The sequence below is a fragment of the Rattus norvegicus genome, chromosome 14, assembly GCF_036323735.1.
Source record: "Rattus norvegicus strain BN/NHsdMcwi chromosome 14, GRCr8, whole genome shotgun sequence".
Classification (NCBI taxonomy): domain Eukaryota; kingdom Metazoa; phylum Chordata; class Mammalia; order Rodentia; family Muridae; genus Rattus; species Rattus norvegicus.
In genome coordinates this window covers 108467353-108490643 of record NC_086032.1, presented here as the reverse complement: position 1 = coordinate 108490643, position 23291 = coordinate 108467353, and the positions used below count along the sequence as shown (strand labels likewise).

The 23291-nt window shown below is 39.4% G+C and overlaps 1 protein-coding gene across 5 annotated transcripts in view; it reads left to right on the top strand.

The window, feature by feature from the left end:
- The window catches only part of Acyp2 (acylphosphatase 2), a 169531-nt gene that overhangs the window by 81724 nt on the left and 64516 nt on the right, over positions 1–23291 (top strand).

Here is a 23291-nt window from a genome sequence, read left to right as displayed (position 1 = left end):
TGGAGTACAGAGCTAAACAAAGAATTCTCAACGTCGGAAACTCGAATGGCGAAGAAGCACCTAAAGAATTGTTCAACATTCCTAGTTATCAGGGAAATGCAAATCAAAACAACCCTGAGATTCCACCTCATACCAGTCAGAATGGCTAAGATCAAAAACTCAGGTAACAGAACAGCAGATGCTGGCAAGGATGTGGAGAAAGAGGAAAACTCCTCCATTGTTGGTGGGATTGCAAACTGATACAACCACTGTGGAAATCAGTCTGGAGGTTCCTCAGAAAATTGGACATAGTACTACCTAGGACCCAGCTATACCTCTCTTGGGCATACACCCAAAAGATGCTGCAACATATAAGAAGGCACATGCTCCCTTATGTTCAGAGCAGCATGATTTATAATAGTCATAATCTGGAAACAATCCATATGTCCTTAAACAGAGGAATGGATATTGAATATATGGTACATTTATACAATGGAGTACTATTCAGCTATTAAAAAGAATGACTTCATGAAATTCTTAGGCAAATGGATGGAACTAGAAAATATCATCCTGAGTGAGGTAACTCAGTAACAAAAGAACACACATGGTATGCACTCACTGATAAGTGGATATTAGCCCCAAAGTTCAGAATATCCAAGATGCAATTCACAGACCACGTGAAGCTCAAGAAGAAGGAAGACCAAAGTGTGGGTGCTTCAGTCCTTCTTAGAAGGGAGGACAAAATATTCACAGGAGGAAATATGGAGACATAGTGTGGAGCAGAGACTGAAGTAAAGACCATCTAGAGACTGCCCTACCTGGGGATTCATCCCATATACAGTCACTGAACCCAGAAACTATTGCAGATGGCAAGAAGTTCATGCTGACGGGAGCCTGATATAGTTGTCTCCTGAGAAGCTTTGCCAGAGCCTGACAAATACAGAGGCTGATGCTTGCAGCCATCCATTGGCTGAGAACATGATCTCCAATGGAGGAGTTAGAGAAAGGTTTGAAGGAGCTGAAGGGGTTTGCAACTCCATAGGAAGAACAACAATGTCAACCAACCAGACCCTCCATAACTCCCTCCCAAGGACTAAACCACGCGGAGGGACTCATGGCTCCAGCTGCATATGTAGCAGAGTATGGCCTTGTAGAGTATCAGTGGGAGGAGAGGCCCTTGGTCCTGTGAAGGTTTGATGCCCCAGTGTAGGAGAATGCCAGGGTGGGGAGGCAGGAGAGAGTGTGTGGGTGGGTGGGGGACCACCCTCATAGAAGCAGGGAGAGGAAGTGGTATGGGGGTTTCTGGAGGGAAACTGGGAAAGGAGATAACATTTGAAATGTAAATAATGAAGTATATCCAATAAAAGAAAAGAAAAAAGTGTTGGTAAGGGAGCAGGTAAGATGGCTTAGCTGGTAAAGACACTTGATGATCTAGGTTCCATCCCCAGGATTCACATGGAGAGAAGAGTAAACTACTGCAAGTTGTCCTCAGACCTTCATACCTGTGTCACCAAAGGTACATGCATACATATGTGTACACATAGAGAGACACACACTGAATACACAAAACATAATAAAAATAAAATAATTTAAGAAGTGTTGGTAGAGATCAGATGAAAATGAAAACTGTGAGGAACCATGGTGAAACAAAAGGTAATTTGATAGGCACTGTTGTATTGTGGCTGGAAGTTGACAGTTTGAGCAACCAACCTTGTTTACCGAAATGAAAATACATGGGGGTTGTTATCTTAAGTGACCAATACTCCCAGAACTCCAGAAAGTCCTTATCTTTGGGCAAGTAGGCCCTACAGTTTAGAGGCACTTTTTGATTTTTAGACCTCTTAAGCACTACTGTAATTAAAATATAAATAACTTTAGCCCTCACAAAGGAACTGTGTGTGTGTTATTTATCATTGAAAGACATTATTTATAAACAACCTACTTTATTTTTAAGTATTTAAGGCACAGAGATGAAAAAAGGGCTATTTTAAAATGTTTGTTGCAATTTACTGCTTTTCCAGATGACCTGGGTTTGGTTCCCAGGACCTACAACTGTCTGTAACTTCAGTTCCAGGGGATCCAGTGAATCAAATGTTGACCTCCACTGTCACTTCATACAAACAGGGCACATCTATATGCTCCAGCACACATATACATACAAAATAAATAAATATTTTTAAAATGTTTGTTGCAAACAAAATTTTATAACTTTAAAAAAATAAATGCGAGGCAGGATCCTTGTCTCTACAGTTTGTCTCATGATTTTTTTTATATCAGGTATTTATTTATTTATTTATTTATTTATTTATTTATTTTCATCTTTATTAACTTGGGTATTTCTTATTTACATTTCGATTGTTATTCCCTTTCCCATTGTCTCATGATTTTTAATACGATCTTTTCGCATTTTTATGGACATTATTGTTACAATAAAATGCTACTACTCATTTGTTTTTGTTATAGTTTTGCAATGTTAACTTCTTGGCCATAATTTTAACTTTATATCTGTATTAAATTATTTTTAAATTTTGAGTAATACTTACCTTTGATAGGGTGTTTTATTTGTTTTTGTGTAACCCTGGTTGGCCTCTAACTTGCTGTGAATAACATTGAACTTCTGGTCCTCCCCACTCCACCTCTAGAGAACAAAACCTAGGTTTTTGTGCATGTTGAGCCACATCCCACATGTTATTTGACAGATTTTTACAGGAAATAGGTAATTTAGTATTCATACTAAAAAGAGAACTTACAAACATGAACTTCTCCCAACTAGTGATAATCATTATTGATTCTGAAATACCTTAAGGATTGCTTCCTTACTTATTTCCTTCCTGAACAACTTTTAAAACAAGCTTTCAGTTGTGTAAATGGAATGTGTGGAATTAGGGAAGAAAACATCTCAAAAGATGTCAAGTAGAGAGAGGCACTAACCCACATCAATCTGATACTGCACTGCACTCTATCTGGTTATAGTTGCTACTTCAGTGCATACTGTCTGCTAAATATTCAGAGAGCATGTTGGCCAGTGTGTTAAAAACTGAAATCTTGTATAAACATGCTGAACTTCATTGTTTTTAATTTGCTGCAGAAATCCAAGCATGGCAGGAGTATGGCCTACTATGTTACTATAAATAAATAGCATGTCTTGGCTACTTTGAGATAGTCAACCTCACATTCGGACCCAAAACTTTAAGATAAGTTTGGACCAATCTTTGAAGAGGTTGAGCACAGGGAATTTTTATGCACTTGGGAGGACTTGGATTTTCTGATAGACAGTCCCTTGTTATTTCTGGCTGCAGGCTTTAAAGGGCAGAGTTAGGAAGGACAAAGGATTTACAGTACTGAACTTTCAATAATGTGTTGATGTCAGGAAAAGAGTCAGAGCCATTTCTGATAAGAAACAAGTGTTAATTTTAGCCACTATGAATGTACTTTCTGTGATGACTCCTGCAGAGCAACACAGAGTAATTCCTGGGCTATGAGTCACAAGATTAGTTTTAGTAACCAATCCCTAAGTGAACCAAAGAGAGAAGCAAATACAGGAGGAAGTGACAGAGGTTGCCCATGAAACAGAGTCCTTTACAATTCCACAGTCCTGTCCCAGGTTTAAATTGGGCAGTGGCTACTTTCCCATGAAGTCCTTATAGCCCACTCCCCACTATGAGTCAACACTTACCAATACTGTTGGAATCAGCATAGGTCAGAATTATTAGTAGATTGTAACTTGAAATGATATTGAAAAATCATGAATTATTCCTGGTGCCCTGCTGAGCCCAGTATGTCCATTTTGATGCTTAGAGAAATGTGGTGGGAGGGGGAGGGACAGGATGGGGGCGACTCACGTATTCTGGTTTAAAATTTTTATCTACATTGCTATTGAAGGTGCATATTATCTAGAGAATTCTGCAAATATCAAATGTTAACTTCAATTTGAAAATTGAGTACTTGCTTCAGGATTTTAAGTTTAATTATTGTTAGGGTATATGTGACTTTAAGTTCTATGCATTTAAAGTATCTTTTTTCAAATAATGAACAAGTTCTTTTTCTTCCAAAGAACTTAGCTGAGCAGAAGGTGTTGAGAACCTGGATCTTGTCCAGCTCTCCTATAGGAATTGGCAGAGAAGTCACTCATTTAGTCTCTCATCTGTTTTATTCCACTATCAAAACATACACATTAATTGTGGCCTCCTTGCTCCCAATTGAGTCATATGTAATATTTTGTGACAAAACCTTAAAATATCAGAAGAAAATGGTATATCTAAGGCTTTATCAAGCAACAATATTGTTTTCTGAGTGACTAATGATAGATATATTACATGGAACAAATCATGAAAATTACTATTGTTAGCATTTTATCTTCCTACATATTCATACCTTTAAAATGTATCCATTCATATTTGGTAAGTATTCTCTATGACATGCTAATGTCTATTGATGTTAGTCACAGCTTAAAAATTCCAGGATTGAGATTCAAAATGGGCATGTAGGAATGAACCAGGCCAGTACTCAAAGCTGCAACCCATTTTTTTCTCTGATTTTACGTAACTTTCAAATCATGCATTCTGAAAATGGATCCCTAGCTGTCCTTCAAGATAAGCCAAGATGACATGGTGCCTATAAAAGTAGCATCTCCTAAATACAGAGCAGTATATTTAAATACAGGCTTAGATATTCGACTATAGCCTCTTTCTTTTTGAAAGAAAGAGAAATAGCGCAAGCAACGAATTGCCCTCTTTGATCGGAAAATGATCCCATTAACTATACCCTCGTTACAAAGAACAGATTTGCATCTTAGAAGCAGATCTGAAAGGAACAGATACAGGGGACCAGGAGATCTTGAAGCTAAGAGATCACAGTGAAGCCTAGGAAACAGGATCAACAAGGACCATGTAATGGCAGCAGCTGACATTTATTGAATAGTATGTTTAACCCAGCATTGTTGATTCTCTGTATAGTTGTGTATGAGGTGGAGTCTGCCATTAGCCTCATTTTGAAGAAAAAGGGTCAAGGAGTATAAAATGTGCACAAGATCATACATACATGTGCTAGCTTTCAGACACGGAACGTGCAGACAGAAGCCCCTCTTAATTGGTATCCTAGGCTGACTTTAGGAATTCAAAAACTATATTCATTTAGAGGCACTATTGGTATCAAGCCTGAGTTCTAAGTTGTTTAGGAAACAGCCTGAACAGTCACATAATTCTAAAATTGAAAGAATGAATAGATAAATAACAGTAAAAAGCAGAGTGGTCTATTCCAACAGGCATTGAATACTGAGTACTGTTGTGTTTCCTATAGAGGATTAATCCTAATACATAGTCTTAAGAGCAAACTCAGCAAGTGAAAACTGAATTACAAGGCAACAAACCCGGTCACTGAATGTTGGAGTAAAATCAGGACATGGGCAGGGCATTCATGATAATAGATTTCTATTCTCCTGCTGACTCTGGTTTAGCTCCCGTCAGATGCACAGCTGTAAATGGGGTTAATTTAATAGATTCCACTCAGGAGAAGCGAGGGCACCAGGCCATAAAGTTCAAGACTAAAGAGTCATTTAACTAATTTTACTAACCTTGTTTTTTTCCCTCATGACAGCTTCTGCAGGTCATGGCACCAAGTAGCAGTCACACTAGATGTCCAAGGGCTGTGGAGTAGAAAGATTAAGTACATATTTTGATGGGTTTGATTGACATATATGTTATGGCCCAGTTTGTTATTCCCTTTTTCTAAGACTACATGTTGCATATACTTACTGTAGATTTCATAGGTAGATATTTTTGACAGGTTTGATTTCTAAGTGTGTATGCCCTTGGTATACCCTATTCTTCCTTCTAAATCCCCCTTTTCTGAGAATTTCAAGCAAGCCCTTTAAGTTTATGATGAAGACAGCAAGCCTTTCTTAATCTTGTGCCCCACAGCATTATCTCATAAATTGCAACCGTGTTCATAACCATTAGGAATGACCCAGCAATTGCATTTAGGAAGCCCTTCAAAGACAATTGCTTTAAAACCCAGCAAAGTAGTGTCTGTGGCTATTGTAAAGACAGTAAGACAATTGCAGCTCTTGTTTGAGATACCCATACCGAGCTTAAGGTGCACCTTATTATTTCTGAGTGCTTCATTTCTTTAACTCTCCTACCTAAAGTCTATTCTAAACTTTTTTTCATAATGCTGATGAGTCTTCAAGTTCTTTTATACATCAAAGCTAGGACTCCTAGGTTTGCCTGATCAAGGTCTCTAACACACTATGCCAATTCCCTTGAGCTACAGTGTAGAGCTACTTCTGTAACCTATTTATTTCACCCATATATTATTAGTAACTATATTGATTAGTTTATTATAGGTTTTCTAAGTGCCTTTTGGCATTATTATAGGTTTATTACAGGTTTTCTAACTATCTTTGGTATTGATTTTTAGTCTGATTTTTTGCAATCAAATATTTTATTTTGCATGGATTTGATAGCTGGGGAGATTCCTGAGCACTGGCTACTCTTGCAGATGACTGGGGTTTGGTTCCCAGCACCTTCTTGGCATCGCACAACCAGTGGGTAATTCCAGTTCAAGGGGATTTTGTAGGGAATGGAGGTACCCCTAAGGTCTTGAGTGAATGTGTTGGTGACAAAGATATGACCCTGACAAGGACCCCAGCCTCAGACCCAGAGAAAAATGACAAAGCCCATCCTCACCGTGAGCCTAACCTGAGACTCAAAGAAATAGCTGAGCTGTCCCCCACCCCCATCCCCTAGGCTTTAGGAAATGTCAAAGCCTTCCTCTGGTCCATGTAGTATATACAGGAAATGCCCACCATAGCTTTCTCTGCCAGACAAAAATGTTCCTGCAGAGATGAACTAACCCTGATTCCTTAATCCAGCTGCACACATGAACCTTGCCTCTTTATTTATCTGTATTCAATGACTGAACTTACTTCAGATTTTTAAATAACCTCGCCTGTTCAACATTGTAAAATAAACATGTGAGCTTCCAGGGTGCTGTACTTTCTCCATCTTAGAGCCCAGACCATTTGTCCCCAGATTTTCTCTGTGTCTGTGTGCCATTTCTTTATCCCTTTGCCCTAGTCAGGTCTAGTTCTGAAGCCATCCTGGATACAGGATCCAATTCCCTCTTCTGGCCAGGAATATACATGGTACATATACATGCAGGCAGTCACTCGTACACATAAAATAAAAATAAAAATTTTAAAGCTTTTATTTTATATAAATTTGATTTTTTTATTTGTTGCCCTTTGCTTTCACATATGGTTGATTAAAAAAAACAAATAATGATCAAATAGTTCAAAAGCAATTTATGCATTCTGCAACTTTGAAGTAGAGTGTGGCTATATATGACTATTGGGTCAAATCTTATTCATCCTAAAAATTATTTTGCCTGACAAACTTGAAAGATATTACATTTTTATTTCTCACTCTGAGTTTTTACTTCCATTTTGTTTCATCAATATCATTTGATATGCAACTGTAGATCACGTTATTAGGAACAATAAAGTGCAGAATTATTGTTGCCTACAGTGGAGCTCAAGTCTTTTAATTTAATTTTATTCATTATTAGTGTATAGGGTTGTGTAGAAGCTCAGGTGTGTATGATATGTGCATGAATGTGTCATGCATGTGCTGCAGCACACATGTGGTCAGAGGACAACTATGAGGAGTCTATTCTCTCTTCCATTGTGGCATCTGAACTTTTCATCAGGCTTTTTTTTTCTACTCAGGAAAGTTTAATGAGAGAAGAAGAATAGAAGAAGAGAGGAAAGGCTGGCTATGGGCACATGAAGGGAGTGGGGGGATGGGGAGAGAAGGGGCAGGCAAGAGGGTAAGAGAGAAGAGAAGAAAAGAACAAAGAGCAAGAGTCATCAGGCTTTCATAGCAAATACCCTCATCTAATAAGTTTTCTTGCTGAGCCAGAGCTCAGTGTTTTTAATTTCTAAATACAACTATTTCTAATTATGTTTTTTCCTTATAGTGACTTTTGTCTCCTATATATAAATGTTATATGATATTGACATATTTTCATCTTATATATACTTAAGATCTAAAATTACAGCAATTATAATAGTCACTTAAGTTCTGTTAAGTATATCCACATATGAGAAGATCAAGAAGATAGATAAACCCCTAGTCAGACTAACCAGAGGGCACAGAAAGAGTATCCAAATTAACAAAATCAGAAATGAAAAGGGAATCATAGCAACAGAATCTGAGAAAATTCCAAAAAACTTCAGAAGATTTTGATTTAAAACCACATCTCATAAAGACATTATAGGACTTTAAGAAGACATAAATAACTCCCTTAAAGAAATACAGAACACAGATAAACAGGTAGAAGGCCTGAAAGAGGAAACACAAAAATCCCTTAAAGAATTACAGGAAAATACAAACAAACAGGTGAAGGAATTGAACAAAACCATCCAGCATCTAAAAATGGAAATAGAAACAATAAAGAAATCACAAGGAAGACAACCCTGGAGATGGAAAACCTAGGAAAGAGATCAGGAGTCAGATGCAACAATCACCAACAGAATACAAGAGATAGAAGAGAGAATTTCAGTGGCAGAAGATAACATAAAAAATATTGACACAACAGTCAAAGAAAATGCAAAATGCAAAACAGTCCTAACCCAAAACATCCAGGAAATGCAAGACCCACTGAGAAGATCAAACCTAAGGATGATGGGTATAGAAAAGAGTGAAGATTCCCAACTTAAAGTGCCAGTTAATATCTTCAACAAAATTATAGAAGAAAACTTCCCTAACCTATCAAAATAGATGCCCATAAGCATACAAGAAGCCTACAGAACTCTAAATAGATTGGACCAGAAAAGAAATTACTCAAAACACCAAACACACAAAACAAAAAAAGAATATTAAAAGTAGGGTGGGGAAAAGTCAAGTAACATATAAAGGCAGACCTATCAGAATTACACCAGACTTCTTTTTTTTTTTTTTTTTTTTTTAATTAACTTGAGTATTTCTTATATACATTTCAAGTGTTATTCCCTTTCCCGGTTTCCGGGCAAAATCCCCCTCCCCCCTCCCCTTCCTTATGGGTGTTCCCCTCCCAACCCTCCCCCCATTGCCGCCCTCCCCCCATAGTCTAGTTCACTGGGGGTTCAGTCTTAGCAGGACCCAGGGCTTCCCCTTCCACTGGTGCTCTTACTAGGATATTCATTGCTACCTATGGGGTCAGAGTCCAGGGTCAGTCCATATATAGTCTTTAGGTAGTGGCTTAGTCCCTGGAAGCTCTGGTTGCTTGACATTGTTGTACTTTTGGGGTCTCGAGCCCCTTCAAGCTCTTCCAGTTCTTTCTCTGATTCCTTCAACGGGGGACCTATTCTCAGTTCAGTGGTTTGCTGCTGGCATTCGCCTCTGTATTTGCTGTATTCTGGCTGTGTCTCTCAGGAGCGATCTACATCCGGCTCCTGTCGGTCTGCACTTCTTTGCTTCATCCATCTTGTCTAATTGGGTGGCTATATATGTATGGGCCACCTGTGGGGCAGGCTCTGAATGGGTGTTCCTTCAGTCTCTGTTTTAATCTTTGCCTCTCTCTTCCCTGCCAAGGGTATTCTTGTTCCCCTTTTAAAGAAGGAGTGAAGCATTCACATTTTGATCATCCGTCTTGAGTTTCATTTGCTCTAGGCATCTAGGGTAATTCAAGCATTTGGGCTAATAGCCACTTATCAATGAGTGCATACCATGTATGTCTTTCTGTGATTGGGTTAGCTCACTCAGGATGATGTTTTCCAGTTCCAACCATTTGACTACGAATTTCATAAAGTCGTTGTTTTTGATAGCTGAGTAATATTCCATTGTGTAGATGTACCACATTTTCTGTATCCATTCCTCTGTTGAAGGGCATCTGGGTTCTTTCCAGCTTCTGGCTATTATAAATAAGGCTGCGATGAACATAGTGGAGCACGTGTCTTTTTTATATGTTGGGGCATCTTTTGGGTTTATGCCCAAGAGAGGTATAGCTGGATCCTCAGGCAGTTCAATGTCCAATTTTCTGAGGATCCTCCAGACTGATTTCCAGAATGGTTGTACCAGTTTGCAATCCCACCAACAATGGAGGAGTGTTCCTCTTCCTCCACATCCTCGCCAGCATCTGCTGTCCCCTGAGTTTTTGATCTTAGCCATTCTCACTGGTTTGAGGTGAAATCTCAGGGTTGTTTTGATTTGCATTTCCCTTATGACTAAAGATGTTGAACATTTCTTTAGGTGTTTCTCAGCCATTCGGCATTCCTCAGCTGTGAATTCTTTGTTTAGCTCTGAACCCCATTTTTTTAATAGGGTTATTTGTTTCCCTGCGGTCTAACTTCTTGAGTTCTTTGTATATTTTGGATATAAGGCCTCTATCTGTTGTAGGATTGGTAAAGATCTTTTCCCAATCTGTTGGTTGCCGTTTTGTCCTAACCACAGTGTCCTTTGCCTTACAGAAGCTTTGCAGTTTTATGAGATCCCCTTTGTCGATTCTTGATCTTAGAGCGTAAGCCATTGGTGTTTTGTTTAGGAAATTTTTTCCAGTGCCCATGTGTTCCAGATGCTTCCCTAGTTTTTCTTCTATTAGTTTGAGTGTGTCTGGTTTGATGTGGAGGTCCTTGATCCACTTGGACTTAAGCTTTGTACAGGGTGATAAGCATGGATCGATCTGCATTCTTCTACATGTTGCCCTCCAGTTGAACCAGCACCATTTGCTGAAAATGCTATCTTTTTTCCATTTGATGGTTTTGGCTCCTTTGTCAAAAATCAAGTGACCATAGGTGTGTGGGTTCATTTCTGGGTCTTCAATTCTATTCCATTGGTCTATCTGTCTGTCTCTGTACCAATAACATGCAGTTTTTATCACTATTGCTCTGTAATACTGCTTGAGTTCAGGGATAGTGATTCCCCCTGAAGTCCTTTTATTGTTGAGGATAGCTTTAGCTATCCTGGGTTTTTTGTTATTCCAGATGAATTTGCCAATTGTTCTGTCTAACTCTTTGAAGAATTGGATTGGTATTTTGATGGGGATTGCATTGAATCTGTAGATTGCTTTTGGTAAAATGGCCATTTTTACTATATTAATCCTGCCAATCCATGAGCATGGGAGATCTTTCCATCTTCTGAGGTCTTCTTCAATTTCCTTCTTCAGTGTCTTGTAGTTCTTATTGTACAGATCTTTTACTTGCTTGGTTAAAGTCACACCAAGGTACTTTATATTATTTGGGTCTATTATGAAGGGTGTCATTTCCCTAATTTCTTTCTCGGCTTGTTTCTCTTTTGTGTAGAGGAAGGCTACTGATTTATTTGAGTTAATTTTATACCCAGCCACTTTGCTGAAGTTGTTTATCAGCTTTAGTAGTTCTCTGGTGGAACTTTTGGGATCACTTAAATACACTATCATATCATCTGCAAACAGTGATATTTTGACTTCTTCTTTTCCGATCTGTATCCCCTTGACCTCCTTTTGTTGTCTGATTGCTCTGGCTAGAACTTCAAGAACTATATTGAATAAGTAGGGAGAGAGTGGGCAGCCTTGTCTAGTCCCTGATTTTAGTGGGATTGCTTCGACTTTCTCTCCATTTAGTTTAATGTTAGCAACTGGTTTGCTGTATATGGCTTTTACTATGTTTAGGTATGGGCCTTCAATTCCTATTCTTTCCAGGACTTTTATCATGAAGGGGTGTTGAATTTTGTCAAATGCTTTCTCAGCGTCTAATGAAATGATCATGTGGTTCTGTTCTTTCAGTTTGTTTATATAATGGATCACGTTGATGGTTTTCCGTATATTAAACCATCCCTGCATGCCTGGGATGAAGCCTACTTGGTCATGGTGGATGATTGTTTTGATGTGCTCTTGGATTCGGTTTGCCAGAATTTTGTTGAGTATTTTTGCATCGATATTCATAAGAGAAATTGGTCTGAAGTTCTCTTTCTTTGTTGTGTCTTTGTGTGGTTTAGGTATAAGAGTAATTGTGGCTTCGTAGAAGGTATTCGGTAGTGATCCATCTGTTTCAATTTTGTGGAATAGTTTGGATAATATTGGTATGAGGTCTTCTCTGAAGGTTTGGTAGAATTCTGCACTAAACCCGTCTGGACCTGGGCTCTTTTTGGTTGGGAGACCTTTAATGACTGCTTCTATTTCCTTAGGAGTTATGGGGTTGTTTAACTGGTTTATCTGTTCCTGATTTAACTTCGGTACCTGGTATCTGTCTAGGAAATTATCCATTTCCTGAAGATTTTCAAGTTTTGTTGAATATAGGTTTTTATAGTAAGATCTGATGATTTTTTGAATTTCCTCTGAATCTGTTGTTATGTCTCCCTTTTCATTTCTGATTTTGTTAATTTGGACGCACTCTCTGTGTCCTCTCGTTAGTCTGGCTAAGGGTTTATCTATCTTGTTGATTTTCTCAAAGAACCAACTTTTGGTTCTGTTGATTCTTTCTATGGTCCTTTTTGTTTCTACTTGGTTGATTTCAGCTCTGAGTTTGATTATTTCCTGCCTTCTACTGCTCCTGGGTGTATGTGCTTCTTTTTGTTCTAGAGCTTTTAGGTGTGCTGTCAAGCTGCTGACATATGCACTTTCCTGTTTCTTTATGCAGGCACTCAGCGCTATGAGTTTTCCTCTTAGCACAGCTTTCATTGTGTCCCATAAGTTTGGGTATGTTTTACCTTCATTTTCATTAAATTCTAAAAAGTTTTTAATTTCTTTCTTTATTTCTTCCTTGACCAGGTTATCATTGAGTAGAGCATTGTTCAATTTCCAAGTATATGTGGGCATTCTTCCTTGATTGTTATTGAAGACCAGTTTTAGGCCGTGGTGGTCCGATAGCACGCATGGGATTATTTCTATCTTTCTGTACCTGTTGAGGCCCGTTTTTTGACCAATTATATGGTCAATTTTGGAGAAAGTACCATGAGGAGCTGAGAAGAAGGTATATCCTTTTGCTTTAGGATTGAATGTTCTATAAATATCCGTTAAGTCAATTTGGCTCATGACTTCTCTTAGTCTGTCTACATCTCTGTTCAATTTCTGTTTCCATGATCTGTCCATTGATGAGAGTGGGGTGTTGAAATCTCCCACTATTATTGTGTGAGGTGGAATGTGTGTTTTGAGGTTTAGTAAGGTTTCTTTTACGTATGTAGGTGCCCTTGTATTTGGGGCATAGATATTTAGGATTGAGAGTTCATCTTGGTGGATTTTTCCTTTGATGAATATGAAGTGTCCTTCCTTATCTTTTTTGATGACTTTTAATTGAAAATTGATTTTATTTGATATTAGAATGTCTACTCCAGCTTGCTTCTTCTGACCATTTGCTTGGAAAATTGTTTTCCAGCCTTTCACTCTGAGGTAATGTCTGTCTTTGTCTCTGAGGTGTGTTTCCTGTAGGCAGCAGAATGCAGGGTCCTCGTTGCGTATCCAGTTTGTTAATCTATGTCTTTTTATTGGGGAGTTGAGGCCATTGATGTTGAGAGATATTAAGGAATAGTGATTATTGCTTCCTGTTATATTCATATTTGGATGTGAGGTTATGTTTGTGTGCTTTCATTCTCTTTGTTTTGTTGCCAAGACCATTAGTTTCTTGCTTCTTCTAGGTTATAGCTTGCCTCCTTATGTTGGGCTTTACCATTTATTATCCTTTGAAGTGCTGGATTTGTAGAAAGATATTGTGTAAATTTGGTTTTGTCATGGAATATCTTGGTTTCTCCATCTATGTTAATTGAGAGTTTTGCTGGATACAGTAACCTGGGCTGGCATTTGTGTTCTCTTAGGGTCTGTATGACATCAGTCCAGGATCTTCTGGCCTTCATAGTTTCTGGCGAGAAGTCTGGTGTGATTCTGATAGGTCTGCCTTTATATGTTACTTGACCTTTTTCCCTTACTGCTTTTAATATTCTTTCTTTATTTTGTGCGTTTGGTGTTTTGACTATTATGTGACGGGAGGTGTTTCTTTTCTGGTCCAATCTATTTGGAGTTCTGTAGGCTTCTTGTATGCCTATGGGTATCTCTTTTTTTAGATTAGGGAAGTTTTCTTCTGTGATTTTGTTGAAGATATTTACTGGTCCTTTGAGCTGGGAGTCTTCACTCTCTTCTATACCTATTATCCTTAGGTTTGATATTCTCATTGAGTCCTGGATTTCCTGTATGTTTTGGACTAGTAGCTTTTTCCGCTTTACATTATCTTTGACAGTTGAGTCAATGATTTCTATGGAATCTTCTGCTCCTGAGAGTCTCTCTTCCATCTCTTGTATTCTGTTGGTGAAGCTTGTATCTACAGCTCCTTGTCTCTTCTTTTGGTTTTCTATATCCAGGGTTGTTTCCATGTGTTCTTTCTTGATTGCTTCTATTTCCATTTTTAATTCCTTCAACTGTTTGATTGTGTTTTCCTGGAATTCTTTCAGGGATTTTTGCGATTCCTCTTTGTAGGCTTCTACTTGTTTATTAATGTTTTCCTGTGTTTCCCTAAGGGAGTTCTTCACATCTTTCTTGAAGTCCTCCAGCATCATGATCAAATATGATTTTGAAACTAGATCTTGCTTTTCTGGTGTGTTTGGATATTCCATGTTTGTTTTGGTGGGAGAATTGGGCTCAGATGATGCCAAGTAGTCTTGGTTTCTGTTGCTTGGGTTCCTGCGCTTGCCTCTCGCCATCAGATTATCTCTAGTGTTACTTTGTTCTGCTATTTCTGACAGTGGCTAGACTGTCCTATAAGCCTGTGTGTCAGGAGTGCTGTAGACCTGTTTTCCTCTCTTTCAGTCAGTTATGGGGACAGAGTGTTCTGCTTTCGGGCGTGTAGTTTTTCCTCTCTACAGGTCTTCAGCTGTTCCTGTGGGCCTGTGTCTTGAGTTCACCAGGCAGCTTTCTTGCAGCAGAAAAGTTGGTCTTACCTGTGGTCCCGAGGCTCAAGTTCGCTCGTGGGGTGCTGCCCAGGGGCTCTCTGCAGCGGCAGGAACCAGGAATACCTGTGCCGCCTCTTCCGGGAGCTTCAGTGCACCAGGGTTCCAGATGGCCTTTGGTGTTTTCCTCTGGCGTCCGAGATGTATGTACAGAGAGCAGTCTCTTCTGGTTTCCCAGGCTTGTCTGCCTCTCTGAAGGTTTAGCTCCCCCTCCCACGGGATTTGGGTGCAGAGAACTGTTTATCCGGTCTGTTTCCTTCAGGGTCCGGCCGTGTCTCTGGCAGGGGTCCTGCCGCTCCTGGGCCCTCCCCCACGGGAGCCCAGAGGCCTTATACAGTTTCCTCTTGGGCCAGGGATGTGGGCAGGGGTGAGCAGTGTTGGTGGTCTCTTCCGCTCTGCAGCCTCAGGAGTGCCCACCTGACCAGGCGGTTGGGTCTCTCTCTTGCAGGGTCTGGGAGCAGAGAGCTGCTGCGGGCCGGGATCCGAGGGTGTGGGACTTCCGGTAAACACAGAACGTGCCCGGTCCTAGAGGAATTCTGCTTCCGTGTGTCCCAAGCTCACCAGGCAGCTTTCTTGCAGCAGAAAAGTTGGTCTTACCTGTGGTCCCGAGGCTCAAGTTCGCTCGTGGGGTGCTGCCCACGGGCTCTCTGCAGTGGCAGCAACCAGGAAGCCCTATTTTTTAAAAATGGGGTACAGAGCTAAACAACAAATTCCCAACTGAGGAATATCGAATGGCTGAGAAGTACCTAAAGAAATGTTCAACATCCTTAATCATCATGGAAATGCAAATCCAAACCACCCTGAGATTCTACCTTACACCAGTCAGAATGGTTAAGATAAAAAGCTCAGGTGACAGCAAGGATGAGCACAAAGAGGAACACTCCTTCATTGTTGATGTGTTGCAAACTGGTACAACCACTGTGGAAATCAGTTTGGTGGTTCCTCTAGAAAATTGGACCTAGTACTACCTGAGAATCCAGTTTTACCACTCCTTGGCATACACCCAAAAGATCCTCCAACATATAACAAGGATACATGCTCTACTAGTTCATAGCAACCTTATTTATTCTAGCTAGAATCTGGAAACAACCCAGATGTCCTTCAATAGAGGAATGGATACAGAAAATGTGGTACATTTACACAATGGAATACTACTCAGCTATTAAAAACAATGACTTCATGAAATTCTTAGGCAAATATATGGAACTAGAAAATATCATTCTGAGTGAGGTAACCCAATCACAAAAGAACATACATGGTACACACTCAGTGGTAAGTGGATATTAGACCAAAAGCTCGGAATAACGAAGATACAATTTACAAACCACATGAAGCTCAACAAGAAGGAAGACCAAAGTACGGATGCTTCAGACCTTCTTAGAGAGGAAAATAAAAATACTCTCATGAGGAAATATGGAGACAAAGTGTGGAGCAGAGACTGAAGGAAAGGCCATCCAGAGACTGCCCCACCTGGTGGACCCATCCCATATACAGCCACCAAACCCAGACAATATTGCTGATGCCAAGAAGTGCATGCTGACAGGAGCGTGATATAACTGTCTCCTAAGAAGATGTGCCACAGCCTGACAAATACAGAGGCAGATGCTCGGAGCCAACCATTGGACTGAGAATGGGATCCCCAATAGGAGTTAGAGAAATGACCAAAGGAGCTGAATGGGTTTGCAATCCTATAAGAATAACAACAATGTCAACCAACCAGACCCACCCCCAGAACTCCCAGGAACTAAACCACCAACCAAAGAGTATACGTGGAGCAACCCATGGCTCCAGTGGCATATGTATCAGATGATGGCCTTGTAGGGCATCAGTGGGAGGAGAGGCCCTTAGTCCTGTTTGATGCCACAGGGTAGGGGAATGCCAGGGTGGGGAGGTAGGAAGGAGTATATGTGTAGGTGGGAAAGTACCCCCATAGAAGCAGGAGTATTGGGGATTGGATAGGGAGTTTCTGGGGAGAAAACCAGGAAATGGGATAACATTTGAAATGTAAATAAAAAATCCAATAGAAAAGTAAATATATATAAAAAAGAGTATAAAAGCTAAAATTAGCAGCATCTGGACACTTACATTCTGGCCTATTTATTCTGTAGCTTATGCGGCTGTCTATTGGTATATATTTAGGGACTCATATGAGTCTGTTATTTTTAATGGGGAAAAGAAAACCTCTTATCTCCAAAAACATCTTTGTAAATCTCATCCCTAAATTAAAAATTTACCATAGTGCCTTTACACATGACGTACTGATGCGCTGCCACGTCCGAGGGATTTGCCATCAAAGCTTCTTGACAAACAGCCACCATGAATGTTTTGACCTCAGTGTCCCTCAGTCTTTTGCCAGATTTCCAAAGCTCAGTTGTCATGCTGATCTTCATGGGCTACACTGCTTTTTGAGGAATGTCTCAAAGGGATCGTCTTGAAAGAAAAGAAGCCATACTGTGACATTTTGCTGCTTATAAAGAGAACAGAATGGTCTCTGTCTTGTTCTTTTATGTAACTTTAAACAAACATCCAGTTTAAAAATAGAAATGGAGCTGATGAAGTCATGAAGAGAAAGCCTCACCCACTCCACCCACATATTTTCTGGTCTAGAATGAATCTAATGATGAAGATGTTCTAGGAAGGTTGAAGAGGAAACCGTTTGCCAACATCCTACACTTCCCATTCTCTACATCTGAAATTCCATTGTTAGTGTCCGATGTGAGTTAATGGTGTGTATTCAAGGATGTACTATGCTTCCCTGTTAGAAATACCAAGCTCATAATTATTAAGAAGCTCAGGGAGTTAACCTAAGCCACCAGGGTTATAAAGGGCAGGGTGTCACCACAGAGGAACTAAGATTTCCTGTGATTCTTTACCACCCATGTTGACAAGGGCAGGTGGTATGGCACATAAATTCTCATGGTCAACCAAAAAGCCAAACATGCTATTTTTATAACAGAATAAAGAAGAAATGATGTATATATAGTTCTAAATGCTATGCACTTTTTAAAATTTCTTCTGAGAAATACCTCTTCCTAATTCCTAAATCTAATGTATTTAGGACAAAATTTGCATGTATTTGCATGATTTAAAATTTACAGTGGTTCCTAGAAGAGATTGTGACCTGGGTGGTCCAGGGACCTGAAGTTTTGTCATGAGAGGTAGGAATTTCTGTTCACAGTGAAGTTAACTGTGCTTTCCTCTGGGTGGTCAGTAGATGCTGGGGCTCCTGCTGTGCAGCAGGTAGGATGAGGGTGCTCAAAGAGGATCCCCAGAGGATTGCATTTCTGGTCCTGATCACCCAACTGAAAAACGAATAATAGCTTATTAACTTAGAGTGGACCTCACACAGAAACCCATTCACAGTTGTAGTTAGCCATACTGTCAAGAAGACAGTAAAAATAAAATAATAAAAAAAAGTTGTCTCCTAAAAGCAACACATCAGACTCTTGTACCCTGAAGGTCTCCCTCTTTAGAACTCCTATGCTTTATCTAAACACTAATGTACATTCTCATTTCCCAGCATTAAATTCTCTTGTTTTGACTGGTCTTTAAAGCAAATGCATCCTCTGTTTTATCATACCTAGAATGAGTTAAAATTTCTAAGCCTGTGGGCAGATAAAGTCTCCAACTGCACAAGGATACAATTGGGTAAGCAAATGGATTGGTGTTCTGAGCAACTCTCCAGCAGATAGGATAGGAACACAGTGGCACCAGAGGTAGAAAAACTGGAGCCCCTGGGGCCTCTGTTACCTAGTAGTCATCATTGTCCCCCATCCTGGTCCCCAGCCATTCAACAGCTTAAACTGCAAAATAAGATCCCTTTCATCTTTGACATGGAAGGTGCAGGAAACTTATTTTCTTTCAGAAGTTTACACAGGGGCTTAGCTGAGTGAGTAGATCTGTTCTTGTAAAGATAAAGAGCTTTGTCCATTTCTCCTTCACCTTCATTCAGAAGTCTTTATTTGTGGGGTGGTTGTTTTTTCTATTCTTCTTTTGGCTAACTGAAGAGCAAATGTTACTGACATTGTCTAAAGAATAAACTTGTGTTAGCTTTTGAGTAAGTAATACCAGAACAGCAATCGCTGCCAAGCCAGAAAATCTGAGTTCAACCCAGGAACCACTTGATGATAGGAGAGGAGAGGTCGTACGTATCCTGTTCACCTCGCAAATGCTTGTGATTGACAAGTAATGAAAAAGGCATTTTTAACTAAGCCAATTCAATTATAAATGAATTAATCTCTAATTTAAGCATATCTTGACACACTGTAAAAAGATGCCAACTGACCCTCATCTAATTTCCATGGAACTAACAATAGTCTAATGTAGTATGTTCTTGGATTGTTCTAAAATTACTGTCTCGTTTAAGTGTGACATTGACCTTGAACAATTAATCCTCTACAAATAAAAATGTACTAAAATCTGTACTCAGATGCTCAGGAAGCACACTTGAAAATGGTATACTAAGAAAGATTAGCAATACCCTGGGCCCTCTCAAACTGTCTTAGACCACCTTGAGACCTTGTCTATTATGTTGTTCCTGTAGCATCAAATAGTGGACTGGAGTAACAATAGTTCTGTTTTATTCTCTTTTGATTCTTTGTACTTCAGAAGTAGAATAATCATAACTTTAAAAAATATTTACTTTAAATTATTTTAAATTATTTATTATAAATTATGTGTACATGATTATTCATGTGAGTGTAGGTGCCTATGGAGACCAGGGGTTTCAGATTCCTGAAGCTGGAATTACAGTTGGTTCTGAACCACCAAATTCAGGTCCTCTGAAAGAGCAGCACATGATTTAACCATTGACCCATCTCTCCAGCCCCATGCCCTTCTTTTGAATAATGAAATGAAGTCTTAGTTTAAAGAATAAGCTGTCAACAAATCTCACCATCAAATATGTTAAAAATTAATAGTGTGAAATAATTTTACACAGGACAGAAAAGAAATGAGCTATGTACTTACCAGATGCCTAATAAATATGCATAACTATTGCATGCTTGGAAAAAGTAAGAGCAGGTTGTTGTGTTGATAACATTTTAGTTAATCTGTTCAAATCCATGCGCATCATTATAAACATTGTTTTCACAGCATAGTCGTAGGCTTAGATTTTTAAAATGCTTTAACCTCCCTTCCAGCCCACCACCCACCAGAGGTAGTGGAAAGGAAAGATTAAAAGAGCAAGGAAGAATGTGGACCTGTTCAGACATATTTCTTTGGAACAAATCCATTCTGAGCGGTCAGGACATCAGCAGTTCAGTTCATATGAATCAGCAGTGGCAGCTCAACCAACTCGTAATCAGCATTCACAAATCAATAATGGCAGGTCCACCCAAAAGAAACCACAAGGCCCGAGTCCACAGAAGTGGCAAGAAGCTGTCAGAAATACTACAAGAGCTTCTTTGGTGGCATTTCTCTCTATCAAGTCATGACAAATGATGAACAGCAAAGATGGTAAGGCATACCAATACTACCCAGGACTACCAACAAAGACCAGTATTAGCAAAGCCCAACAGTGGCCAGTAAAGAATGGTAAGGCATACTAATACCATCCAGCATTGTCCACTGTCCATTGGGTTATATTTATACTCTTTCCAAACATCACTTATTCTCCCAAGCATTTATCTGCTCTAGCAAAACATCACATGCCCTTTTTCTAGGATGCCTCCAGAAAAACACCATGAGCCTGTTCTTAGCAAAACATCCTTCCATATGTGTACTTCAGCAAAAACATCCTCTCATAAGACATCTAGAAAAACATCACATGACACAACTGAATCTCCAAAGAAGCCAGGAATTTCCACTTCACATAGTAACGATGGCCCACAGAAGTTATACTTTCATTTTTGAGACAGCACTGAAAGGATAAAAACCAGTGCTGATGATGGTGGTGTAGTGGCAGGAAGATTTCTGGGTCTTGCTGGCTTCCAGTCTAACTCTAGGCTCAATGAGAGACCCTGTTTCAAGACAGAGAGTGATAGAAATGGACACCTGACATCCTCTGTTGGCCTCCCCACAGGCATGCACAGCTGCACACATATGTGCACATAAAACAAGCACATATAATACATACATATACACACAAAAAATAGAATGTGACAAGAATGACTAGGCTTAGTAAGTAACTGTCCTTCCCAAGTTTAGGAATCCAAAAGACCTTCTCCAACACAAATGGTGCTTATATTCTGAACACTCCTCTACTCATTTGGCCTTCCTGTCATTGTAGTTCTTGGTTTCTTCCATTGAAATAAAAAATAAGATTATATTTGTCAGACTGCATATAATGTAATGAGATATATACATTATAAATGTCAGTAATAGTTTCTATTCTTGCACAAAAATCATGACCAAGAAGCAAGTTGGGGAGGAAAGGGTTTATTCAGCTTACACATTCACATTGCTGTTCATCACCAAAGAAAGTCAGGAACTCACACAGGACAGGAAGCAGGAACTGGTGAGATTGTTACTTACTGGCTTGCTTTCTTATAGAACCCAAGACTACCAGCCACCACAATGGGCTGGGTCCTCCTCGCTTGATCACTAGTTGAGAAAATGCCTTACAGCTGGGTCTCATGGAGACATTTCTGCAACCTAGACTCCTTTTTCTGTGATAACTCCAGCTTGTGTCAAGTTGACACACAAAACTAGCCAGTACAATATACACACACACACACACACACACACACACACACACACACATATATATATATATATATATATATATATATTTGCAAACCTTTAGTGGCCATCTTTTTTCACTATTCTAAAAATTTGCATAATTACATATGAGTTATGTATTAAAGTATTACTGTGTTAGTGAGATTAGCCCCTTTGTGCTATGAGATAACGGTACTTTTCCTCAGACTGTCATTTTTATAGATTGCTTTTCTGTGCAGATTTAGATTTTTTTCACATAATTGTATTTATCTGCCTTCTCTTTGTCTCTAAAATTTAAGTAATAAATTTCCCCACTTTGAGCTAATAAAAAGATAATCTCCCTTGTTTTTAATGTAGCATTCTTATTATTTTCAGCTTTTAAATTTAAGTCTTTTTGCTTTGGTTAGAGTAGAGTGATGCCATAAATACAGTATGCTTTATAAAACATCCTTGATTTCTCAAGAGAGTTTGCTTTTGAGATTTGAGGTGCTTCCAAAGACCATAATTATTTTTAAATTATCTCTTAAAATGACAACATATCTATAACTTATAAAATAACCAAAACTAACCACCCCAATTTAAGGGATTAAGACAATGGCCTTCTTATAATTGCTTCCTGCTAATCTGGGGCAAAGAATTCCTGTTTGGGGATCAAAAGGAAGTTGGAAAAATGGTTAAGTCAAAATAAAGCTGCCTGGCACTATTTGTTGTATAGTTTTTATGTGCTGAGAAAGTTCAGAGCTTAACTGAAGTCCTGACTGGAACAGTATGAAAGACTGGATAAACTGAGGTCATCAGGGATTAGCCTATAGCATATAGCTTTCGCTACCCTGCTTTAAACTCCAGGAATGGGCTATCCTACCAGCCCCCACCCAGAGAATATTGGACATACATATGAGAAACGCAGACACACACATTGCTCAATTTTAACCTGCCTTCTTGATTCAACTGCTGGGTGCCTCCAATCTACAACAGGTAGATTGTCCTTCTCAGTCCTCCCAGCTTAGCATCATAAATCTGCCCTAAACTTCAGTTGCTCAGCCACCTTCAGTCCTAGCTCAACACCCCAACCTCTCACCTGGAGAAGTGGCCTATGTTCACACCAGCACAGAAATCACATGGTAAAAAACTTTTTTCTTCTCTCTCCTGCATCTGCTAATTTGCCTGTGGGGTCCCAGAAGTCCCAACTATTCCACCCAGCTCATTGGCCACTAGCATCTTTATTGATAGATCAAGAACCAATTAGGGAACAGGACCTTAGCATCAACACCACCCTTACATTAGCCCCCTTCTGAAGTTGCTCTTGAAGTAAAGTCTCTGGAAACAGCATCAGTTTGAGGCAGGATCAGGCAGGGAGATGGAACGGCAGGTCATTCCAGCATCCCTGAGGGTGAATCTTGTCAGGGCTACATTCTTGGTGTTTTATTCTGTAATATATAAACTTACAACCAATATTTACTTCAATAAAGATACTTGTATGGAATGCGCAAGGTACACAGATTAGTCGAGGGTGAATTTTTGTTCCTTGTAACTGTCTTTTTATGAGTTTGTTTGATCAACAACAAAATTGTAATATATTTCATGCTGTATGAAAGGATCAGCATGTAGAGGGATCAGCAAATCATGTTGCCTGTTGCCTGTCCTGTTGGTCTTCTTGGTTTTTTTTGTTTTTTGTTTTTTGTTTTTTGTTTTTTGTTGTTGTTGTTTTTCCTTTCTGTCTGCCACCAATATCTTTATTGGGTCTTCCTCTGTCAAATATGATTC